The sequence below is a fragment of the Triticum urartu genome, chromosome 5 (genome assembly GCF_003073215.2).
Source record: "Triticum urartu cultivar G1812 chromosome 5, Tu2.1, whole genome shotgun sequence".
NCBI lineage: Eukaryota > Viridiplantae > Streptophyta > Magnoliopsida > Poales > Poaceae > Triticum > Triticum urartu.
In genome coordinates this window covers 398,842,283-398,853,903 of record NC_053026.1, presented here as the reverse complement: position 1 = coordinate 398,853,903, position 11,621 = coordinate 398,842,283, and positions in this window count along the sequence as shown.

The following is an 11,621-nucleotide window of genomic DNA, read 5'->3' as shown; positions in this document are numbered from 1 at the left end:
GTTGATTCATCTCCTTCCTATGAATCAACATTGATGCAATCCTCCTCCCTGGGCAACTTCCTTCCTCCATCCTAGCACACTTATCCACTAGTGTGTAGAGCTCCTTCACAGTCTTGGGCAACCGCACATTCATCTTAGAATGAATGTGACGGTTGCGCACATTGGACTGGAAGGCTGCTATAACAGCTGTGGGATGGATATACAGAATATTCCTATGGACTTTACTGAATCTTTGTAAATACTTATGGAGAGTTTCTCCTTCCTTCTGCTGGAGAAGTTGTAGGTCGCTAGGCCTGCCGGGCTCCTAGTGGGCACTGGTGAAGGCACCGATGAACTTGTGGAACAGGTCTACCCATGATGAAATGGAGTTCTCCGGCAGGTGCATGAGCCAAGATCTCACGTTGGACTTGAGAGCCAATAGGAAGTAGTTGGCGAACACCTTCTCGTATCTTCCCCGGGGCAGCCTGAACAACAATGGTGTAGATGCTCGGGAACTCTGCCGGGTTCATTCTCCCTTCGTACTTCTCGGGTATCTCCGGCTTGAACGTGCGGACGGACGGCCAACGGACTTGCTGCAGCTCGTGTGTAAAGGCAGGGCAGCCGACTTTGAAAGGTAGGCACCCGTCAACACTAAACGCAGGCTCATCGACATTGAGGCCGCCGCACCAGTCGGTCTGGTGGGGGTCGTCGAGAGGCCGTCCCACGACGACGCGCGCATCTCCCCGCCACCTATCCTCCGGGGTTTGCCATTGGCCCGGACATGCTCGAGGGTCGGAAGAGGCCATTGAGACATCATCGGGATCTTGATCTTGCTGCGCCCACGCCTACTGCCGTGGTGGGGACTGTACGGTAGGGACAGCCTCCTCCGTTCGGCCAGTAGTACGAGCAGTCATCGTCACTTGGGGAGGTCGTGGCGGGCCGGTGCACCGCGAGCCCCCAGCCCGAAACCGAGCAGACTCTGGATGGTGGCACACCATTCATCCATTTGCTCGGCTGCTGGCGAGAACCTTAGTAGCAGCTGGGCACACGCCATCGCCTCCGTGGCTGTGCCTGGCATGGAAGTTGATGACCTCGACCGCACCGTCGCATGGCTCCTGATGGTGCCCGCGGCAGTGGCGTCGGTGGCGTGCCCGTGCTGCGGTGGGGCGGACACCTGGGGAGTGGGGTCATGCGGTGATGACGCTCGAGGGTCCGCGGCTCCGTCGAGTGCAGTGGTTGGGTCGGCTCACCCGGGAGGAGACACACGTGTCGTGACCGCCCCCGTGGCAGGGACGGCCGGAGGGCGGTGGCTCATCCCGGACCGAGCGCCGTTGCTGTGGTCGCGCCCGTCGGTGGGAGGAGGGAATGTAAGCGGAGTCACCCTCCCGTCCATACCTTCCGGAGCTTGACCGTCGACATGTTGCTGAAGTTGTTCTCCTCCGATGCCTTCAGCCCCTGTGTCGGCCGCAGGGGAAGTGGTGATGGAACCACCTGCTCCTGCCATGCCCCCAGCAGCCCTCACGTCCTCACTTGTCCCCACATACCCCGCGGCATCTGAGGCCGCGGGCGGCGGAGCCTTCGAGGTAGATGGCTGGGACGAAAGGCCAAACTTCTTCTTCTTGGGCGCCATGGTCGATGGCGTCATCGAAGATGAAGATGGTGATGAAGGTGACGCACTGCGCATGCTTTCAGGTTCGCACAAGCGAGCCCCCTACCTGGCGCACCAAAGATGTCGCGGGATATCCGCAGCCACCTATGGGACCAGGCGGCCCCTTGGTGGTTCGGCGGGGGACGCCGCGTTTTACAAAGAGCAGACCAGGGCACGGCAGCATGGTAGAGAGCACACAAGCAATTTACCTAGGTTCGGGCCACCGTGAGGCGTAAGACCCTACTCCTGCTTTGGTCGATTGATGGTGGAAATGAACGTGGTGGTGCGTGGTACACTTGCCCGGCAAGGTATGCCTCAGGGCTATGGTGACCACAAGCGTATGGTGGCTTGGGTTTGTCAAGTTTTCAACCCTGCAACCCCCTCATACGAATGCCATGGGCCTCCTTTTATAGATTAAGGGGTCACCACAGTGGAAAAATAGTCATTACCCACTGATATGATAGTAAACAGTGCTATCATACCTAACTCTGCGGGCTGGCAGGTGCACCGCTCAGTGTCACATCACTAGCTGCCTGGCAAGGCCTGCCGGGCTTATCTCGCCAGCTCCACACCTGTTCTCTTGACACGCCGCTGGATGCGTGTCACCTGTGGGTTTCTTCCGTAGGAGATGGCTGTCATGTGGCAAATGCTACCACTTAATCACCTTGCGGCTTGACACCGCATTGATTGACGACATGGGTCGCACTTGCGCGGTTGGCGGGGTGGTTCAGGCCCCGCAAGCCCCGGCAAGCGCTGCCGGGGAGCCTTGGTTGCTTGCTTCTGGTGGTGGCCTCGCCCCTTGCTGGGCTTGCCTGCCCGGCGAGGGAGGCCCTTCTCTTGCCGATATTCTGTTCCTTTGGATCGATCTCGATCTCTCTGAGCTGCATGTTGATTCTTCAAGTCTCTTGGTTCTTCAACCTCTGACTTAAGCTGGTGCTCCAATCTTGATCTTGTGCCTGTGCACAATTGGGCAACATAACCGGGGTTTGTTGCACCGACACTTTGTTGCACGTTGAGGGATTGTTATATGATCTAGTTATGTTATCATTGTTGAGAGAATTTGCACTAGTGAAAGTATGAGCCCTAGGCCTTGTTTCCAAGCATTGCAATACCATTTTCACTCACTTTTGTTATTAGTTACCTTGCTGTTTTTATATTTTCATATTACAAAAACCTATATCTACCATCCATATTGCACTTGTATCACCATCTCTTCACCGAACTAGTGCACCTATACAATTTACCGTTGTATTGGGTGTGTTGGGGACACAAGCGAGTCTTTGTTATTTGGTTGCAGGGTTGTTTGAGAGAGACCATCTTCATCCTACGCCTCCCACGGATTGATAAATCTTAGGTCATCCACTTGAGAGAAATTTGCTACTATCCTACAAAACTCTGCGCTTGGAGGCCCAACACGAGTCTACAAGAAGAAGGTTGCGTAGTAGACATCAGGGAGCACTTGGATCTTCCCGGACCCGAACCAATGACCTCGGAGATTTTACAAGCTCCAAACACAATTTTGGGCCAGGATTCAAATTTTAGCCCACCCGCCCACCACAATCAATACTCTCCAAACAATTCAGGTCCTCCAGACATATACGACCTGAGGTATGTACAGCAGCAACCTCAGGAAACGGTCCATCACTTTTGGGCCAGATTTCTACTTATCAAAAACAAGATTAAAGATTGCTGCAATGATGATGCGGTCTCGGTTTTTCATCACAATTTCATCGATGAGGGAATTCGGAATGCCCTCGACCGCCGCGCATACAGAGTTTCCTGGAACTATCGCATGTAGTACGAAAGTACTGCGCGATGGAAAGCACATGGAAGTCCTAAAAACCCAATTGGAACATGCTGCCTTTAAGTAGTGCACTGCCTGGGCAAAACGGGTACACCCTTACAAGGCATTCGATCATAAGCCCGTCGGCAAGAAAAACAAACCCTTTGCGGAATGCGGGTCAGTTCTTGACGAACTCCTTGACAAACCCTGTCAGATACATGCAACGCTGAGCACCGAACCAATGCATAGCCTTCGGGCATGTTGGGAACTCAGGCAAGTGGCTAAAAGTGGTGAGGCTATCCTCACCACCGCTACTCCAGAGAAGCATTCTCTGGAGGACGACAATCTTACTGTCTTTATGGTCTCCGAGACCTTCTCTTCGAATAATCGGCGCAAAAGGGCACCTCGCGACCTTGCCGAAATTAACCAAGTAACCGCAATGAGCCCATGGAATGATGCGGCAATAAGTTTCACCGCTGACAATGAACCAAGGGCCCGATCAGTCCGAGCACCGCCACCTTGGTATTAAACCCAATTGTGGACCGCTTCCGACTTACCAAAGTGCTCATGGACGGTGGCAGTGGATTTAACCTCATCTACGAGGACACGCTCGACAAAATGCATATTGACAGAGCACGCATCGAGCAGAGCAGTACCACCTTTCGAGGCATCATCCCTAGTCAAGAAGCCCGATGTTTGGGGAAAATCAAACTTGATGTAGTATTCGGCACGCCTGAGAATTACAGGTCCGAAGAGTTGCTCTTCCATGTAGCTCCCTTCAATAGAAAATATCTCGCCCTTTTGGGGCGGGACGCTTTCTCATGCTTCCAAGTCATACCCCATTATGGGTACATGCAGCTTAAAATGTCGGGGCCCAATGGGATAATCACAGTTACAAGTGATCCGTATAAAGCACTCCGCATCGAAAACAAAACCGCATCCTTAGCCCTTGAGGCACTATCCGGGGCCCTTGAGGCCGAAGAACTAACCACCCTGCGATCCACGGTGGACAAGGATGATTTGATTCTCGATAAGAGACCCAAATCCACCTCTTTCAAACCAGCAGATGAAATAGTTAAATTTCAAGTGCACCCGACGGATGCTAACAAAACTGCATCCATTGGAGCACAGTTGGATCCGACGGTAGATGCCGCCCTACGGGCATTCCTGCGTGCAAATTGGGATATCTTTGCCTGGCACCCTTCGGACATGCCCGGGATCCCACACAGACAGGCTGAACACAGCCTCAACCTAATTAAGGGATTCAAACCAGTCAAACAAACGCTGCGGTGATTTTCCGAACCCAAACGACAAGCAATGGGGGAGAAGCTGGCCAAACTACTCGATTCATCAGAGAAATCAAACATCCGGATTGGCTAGCCAACTTGGTCATGGTGCCGAAGAAGGATAAGTCTTGGTGCCTTTGTGTCGATTTCAAAGACCTCAATAAGGCTTGCCCCAAAGACCCATTCCCGTTACCCCGCATTGACTAGATTATTGACGCAACCGTGGGACACAACTCATTATGTTTCCTAGACGCTTACTCCAGATACCATCAGATTAAAATAAAGGAGTCGGACCAGGTGGCAACGGTGTTTATTACCCTGTACGGGCCCTTCTGTTTCAACACTATGCCTTTTGGGATTAAAAACGATGGTGCCACTTACCAACGCATGATTCAAACATGTTTGGAAAAACAAATCGGCAAGACAGTGGAAGCATATGCGGATGACGTGGTCATCCAGACTAAACACGTCGAATCCTTGGTGGACGATCTCCGCCTCACATTTGACAACCTCCGAGCATATGACATACGGCTCAATCCTAGAAAATGTGTCTTCGGCGTTCCAGCCGGAAAGCTACTAGGGTTCATTGTCTCCAATAGAGGAATTGAAGCAAACCCAGCCAAAATTTGAGCCTTGTCACAACTGGCCATACCAACAGACTTAAAGCAGGTCCAAAAACTAGCAGGGTGTGTGGCAGCATTGAGCCTCTTCATCTCCAGATTAGGAGAAAAAGCATTACCACTTTATAGATTGCTTAGACACACCGACAGCTTCGACTGGACGGATGCGGCTATAGCCGGATTGGAAGAAATAAAAACCTTATTAGCAGGCATCCCAATCCTAGCTGCCCCAAGTCTTGGCAAGCCTACGTTGCTTTATATATCCGCAACTCACCAGGTAGTGAGCGCCATACTCATCGTCGAGCAAGGGGAAGAGGCGCATAAACTCCTCATCCAGAAACCAGTGTATTACGTATCGGAGGTCCTTACACCATGCAAATCCCGATACCCTCACTACCAAAAGATAGCTTATGCAGTCTTTATGGCATCCCGAAAACTCCGGCACTATTTTCAAGAGTGTTCGATCACGGTGGCATCCGAAGTACCATCAATGACATTATAAACAACAGGGATGCCACCGGCCGCATAGATAAATGGGCCATTGAGCTCGTACCATTTGAAATAACATACAAGCCGTGCCGAGCTATTAAATCTCAGGTGTTGGCCGACTTCGTCGCCGAGTGGACGAAAGCCGAGCTCCCTAAAGAGTATAGTTCATACTCCAACTGGATCATGTACTTCGATGGCTCTAAAATGCTAGTCGGACTGGGGGATGGTGTCATCTTTACATCCCCTATGGGGGACATGGTCCGCTGAGTGCTACAAATCATGTATACAGACTCCAATAATGTAGCCGAATACGAGGCACTTCTACATGGTCTCCGAATGGCTGTCTCCATGGGCATACAATTCCTAGAGGTGCGCGGTGATTCAAACCTTGCAATATCCCAAATAAATGGAGAGTTCGATGCAAAAGATCCAACAATGGCGGCATATCGAAACGTCGTATTAAAAATATCGGCTAGGTTCAAGGGGCTTGAGTTTCATCACGTCGCTCGTGACAGTAACCAGGCAGCGGACATCCTTGCTCGAATGGGCGCCAAGCGCGACCTCGTCTCACCTAACACCTTTATGGAAAGGCTCTTTAAGCCATCTGTGGTGTGGCAGGACGAGAGCGAAAACACCGCTCCAGACCTGATCATGCCGCCAGCAGCCGAACACAATACAGATATCATCGAGGATTCGGATACCAAAATAATACCCTCTGCTCATGAAATCATGGTCGTTATTGCTCCATGGACCGAACCCTTCCTGGCCTACCTTAATAGGCAGGAGCTTCCTGATGATCAAAATGAGGCCCGTCGCATAGTTTGATGTTCTAAAGCCTATAAAGTTCATGAAGGTGAACTGTACAAGAAAAGCACTACTGGAGTCCTCCAAAGGTGTATCTCCAAAGAGGAGGGATGGCAACACTTGGCTGAAATACATGCTGGTCTAGGCGGCCATCACACCGCAGCTCGGGCCCTTATAAGCAAGGCCTTCCGAACAGGTTTCTTCTGGCCAATGGACCGAGCAGACGCACAAGCCCTTGTGCAATGCTGCATGGGATATCAGCTTCTCGCCAATCAAAGTCATATGCCTCCCACTTCCTTAAGAACAATCCCTATCACTTGGCCTTTCACGGTCTGGGGGCTAGACATGATCGGACCCCTTAAAGGGGGGAGCCACAAGAAGAAATATTTACTAGTTATGGTGGATAAATTCACTGAGTGGATATAGGCCAAACCAGTAAAAACGGCTGAAGCGGGGCGAGTGGTCGACTTTATATCCGGCGTGGCACACTGTTATGGTGTCCCGCATAGCATCATCACTGATAATGTCTCCAATTTTACAGCCGGTGAGGTGAAAAACTGGTGCGCTAACTTGGGCATTAAACTCGACTATGCCTCCGTCTACCACCCTCAAACAAACGGTCAGGTTCAACAGGCCAATGGCCTGATAATGAGTGGCATTAAACCCAAACTGATACGCTCCCTATGGGAGTCAGATAAGCACTGGGTTGAGGAACTTGATTCCATGCTCTGGGGGCTGCGGACTACGCCTAATCAAACGACCGGCTAAACACCTTTTTCATGGTTTACGACACAAAAGATGTCTTGCCCTGCAACATTATTCATGACTCACCTCGAGTGCGCATGTATGAAGAGAGAGAAGCCGAGCTCGATTGGCAGGACGACCTAGACTGCCTTGAAGAGGAGTGTGATACTGCACGAGCCTGTTCCGCATTTCATCAACAACATGCTAGGCGATACCAAAGCAGAGAAGTGCGGGCCAAGACTTATAGCGTCGGTGAACTTGTTTTGCGCCTCCCAGAGAAGAAGAAGGATAAGCTCAAACCAAGATGGGAGGGGCCCTTCATCATAGATGAAGTTCTCACAGGAGGAGCTTATCGCCTTCATAATGCATCGGATAATCGCCTTGAGCTATATCCATGGAACGCTGCTCGGCTCCGACGATTCTACGGATAGTTCAGCCGCATCCTTTTTATTTATTTTTCTAGTTTCCTTTTTTCTCCTCTTCTTTTTAGTTTTTACTTTTTTATAAACATCCAAGGGTATGTTCGGATCTGCCAAACTTTTAGGGGTACACATCTTTAAATGTATACACCCCACTATGACTGGGGGCTTCTTTGACGAAGTTTATAACTAAAAGCTTGTGGCTTACATTGTCTTTGTCGTTTGTTATATATACTTTTTTGCCATTATATGCACCTCTATGACTTAAGTTTTTGACAAGATGGGTTGCCTTGCTCATGTGTTTATACCCTACGTTCCCGCTTGTTCAGCTAGGGTGTAAAGGGAGCACCTCTGTGATTGCTACAGCCGGGTAATCCGGATCTGTACCTCAGACAGGTGAAGCCGAAAGCTAGCCTTCTTAAGATAATAATTCATCGGCAAGAAACGACAGATTGTTCACATTTTTGTAATTCTTCTAACAAATATTGGATAGGCTCCCCATAATTTGGGTCAAAGCCTAGGCATGCATAATTGAGCATGCCAACCCAAGGAAAGGAACCCTTAATGGAAGTATTTTCCCTGGAAGATGTTTCTTACGTCAAACAGTAATATAACATAACTCCCTGAACAAATTTTGTCTATTTGAGCAATATGGCCGGATTGCCTGGTTTCCGAACATAATGAATGTTTATTACATTCCAACATGGTATCCGGAAACACTCCACCTTCTTGGTTCAGAGGTTGAAGCCGTAGGCCTGCGAAGACAAAGTTTGATATGTTTGGTTGGAGATAAGTTCGATGATAAAGTACATTGATACATCAAATTGAACGCCTACTCTTTATCTATGCCATCTATAAGACTGTCTAAACTATAGTCTTCTTGTGAATATTTCACAGCTATCATCACTTGGTCATATACCAAGTTCATGGGAATCTCTTTTCCGTCTGGTCCTCAGGACCAAATCGGGCCATATGATTCGGATCGAGCCCGGTGTAGCGCGTTTTCACCATCGCCCACACCTCTCGTGCACCTTCCCAGCATGCGGACGCCTTCCATAGCTCGAAACGGCGTCGGGCACCTTTGAACAGGTTCGCCAACCTCTCCATACTTTCTGGAGGGGCATCGGATGGCCATAAGGCCTTAGCCATACTTCTCATAGCTTTCCGGGCCCGCTCATGCACCACGGACAACTCCTTAAGCACATCGCCTAGAAATCTGAGTACTTCCTCTTCAGGCCGACTGGTTAACAGACCTGCAACAAAAGAGTTGTGACAATCTGAATTATGGGATACTATGAGTCCCTTTGATGGTTCAAAAGGTCATACCGAATATGACGCCTTTCAACTTCTTATTCTCTTTTTGCACGACCGATAACTGAGCCTTTAAGATCTTTATCTCTTTAGCCTGCTTATCCTTTTCCTCCTCGAGTTTGTTCTTCTGATCAGTGGTCATTGTGGCTTTTTTCATCTCCGCAAGCTCTGTGGTGGCGGCATTCAGCTTTTTTTGGTTTGTTTTCAGCTCCTGGGATAGCGTGTTGTTCTTCTCCCTGAGAACCTGCAGGTCATAACGATCCTTAAATCGGTTGGCCTAACTGCTTCAAGTCTCGGGGGCTGCTGGCATATATCTATTAAATTTGCACAAACTATTACCTGCATATCCTTTGAAAACAGTTGAGTAACTCCAGCAAATCCGTCCCGGGCGGCTTGGATATATGCATCCACGAAGTTGAGGGCGGTAAATTCTTGTTCGGTAAAAACTGGAGCGCGCATGGCCTCTTTTAGTCGGCGATGATTCATCACGCTCTCCACCTCAGAATTCATGACGGATACGTCATCTGAATCCTCATGAGGGGGCGGATCTAGCACTGTATCAGCTCTTGTCCTAGTTGACAAGCCCAGGGCCGGATTAGCTGATACTCGGCTAGCAGGGTGTTTGCCCACGGTTTGCCGTGTGCTCCTCCCAAAATAAAGGTGGAGGAGAAATTTAACAATCTGATCTCATGCTTAGGCACATATCAAAGGACATACCTCTTTGAAGAAGGAGGGGGCTCAATAGCACTCCCAGTTTCCTTTCGTTTTGAATGATCGCCCTGCGTAGAGGTTGCCTTCTTAGAGGCTGCTCTCAATGGAGTGCGGCTTGCTAAGCGCCGATCCTATGAAGCACAGTTTAGTGTGATGGACAAAGTACAAATAGTGGCTCCTTTTTGAAGAAGCTTTCCGAGTACTTACAATGGAGAAAGGGTAAAGGCGGGGGTAGTCAGCCGTAATAGCCACGTCCGAGCCATCAAGGCTCGCTTGATAAAATACTCCATCATCAAACTCTATGTATATATCTGGATCCTCACGGAAGTCGGGATCTTCATTGCGAGCATAAACCTCTAGCTATGGGGAGGGGGAATGAATGTCCTCGACTACCTTCCTCCATGACTGGTTTAAGACAACAAAGACAATTTGATTAGCATGCCTCGATAACAAGGTAGAACATTACTGATAATCAAAAACTTACCCATTCAATGGGGTTGTACATGGAAAAGCCTTCCCGGCAATTTAAACGGAGGAAATCTTATTTCTCCCCCTTATAAAGATCGGCTAGGATTATGGACGGTTCGGCTGGGGTATCCGGGCCCTTGCGTCTATAACGATATGCATCGTCCTCTCTGTTGTAACACCATAAAGGGGTCACTCTGGACTGGAGGGGTTGGATACATCGCTTTATTGTGATGACCATGACTTCTATTATCAAGAGCTCGGAATGCGCAAGTAATTTGACCTTGCTGACCAACCTCTTCACTTTCGCACTGTCTTCTTCCTTGGGACTCCGGGGCACCAATTAAGGCATTTCTTCAAAGGAGCATTGGAGAATTCGGGGAGACCACGCCGAACTGGGTCCGGAAGGGGAACGTCCTCAATGTAAATCCATTCCGAAGACCATTCATGGGATACCTCCTTGGGAATTCCGATAGGGTAACCTGATCCGGCTATGCGCCATACTTCGGCGCCGCCCACTTCAAATATGGAACCTCCTCGATGACGAGGGACAAGGCAAAAGAACATTCTCCATAGTTCAAAATGAGCCTCGCAACCAAGAAACAATTCACAGAGAGCGACAAAACCCGAGATGTGCGGAATAGAACCTGGGGTGAGGTTGTGCAGCTAGATCCCGTAGAAATCCAACAGACCCTGAGAAAGGGGTGGATCAGAAATCCTAAGCCTTGCAAAAGAAATGAAACATAGCATACCCTCTCCTCCTTGTTAGGGTTGGGGAAATTCTCTGCTAGCACATCATTGCCAATCGAGGCCAATCCCGCTCGCACAGAGACTAGATCTGCGAGAGGGAGATATCCCTGCATCTGAAGTCGACTCAACTGAAGGTGAGACACTGAGCAGCTTTGCCAATCACCCTCTTGAGGGCCATGAGGGCGCGAAGATGAGCTAGGAGCGCTGGCCATGTTTTCAGCTTTTTCCGTGGATGGCTCTGATGATTTCTACGTGATGTGGATGGCATTTGGGGATCTGGACTCATTATATAGATGCCACCCCCGCGTGGTGAGGGGTTTATTTGTAAAAATTATTATTATGGATCGTTCGCATTCACCCAGCGTGCAGAGATCGAGGCGACAAGAGAAAGGAATCTTAAAAGGCAGAACCTGAAGGTCAGGACGGAACTGTCGTCAGTTCGAAGTATGGTGAGGAACCCACCTTGCAAAGCCGAAGACATAATCTGGATACTGCATCGTCATTGAAGGCAAGTTCGGTGGCTATTGAGGGAGTCCTAGATTAGGGGGTCCTTGGGTATCTGGCCTATTCTATATGGGCCGGGCTGATGGGCCGTGAAGATGAAGCGGAAGA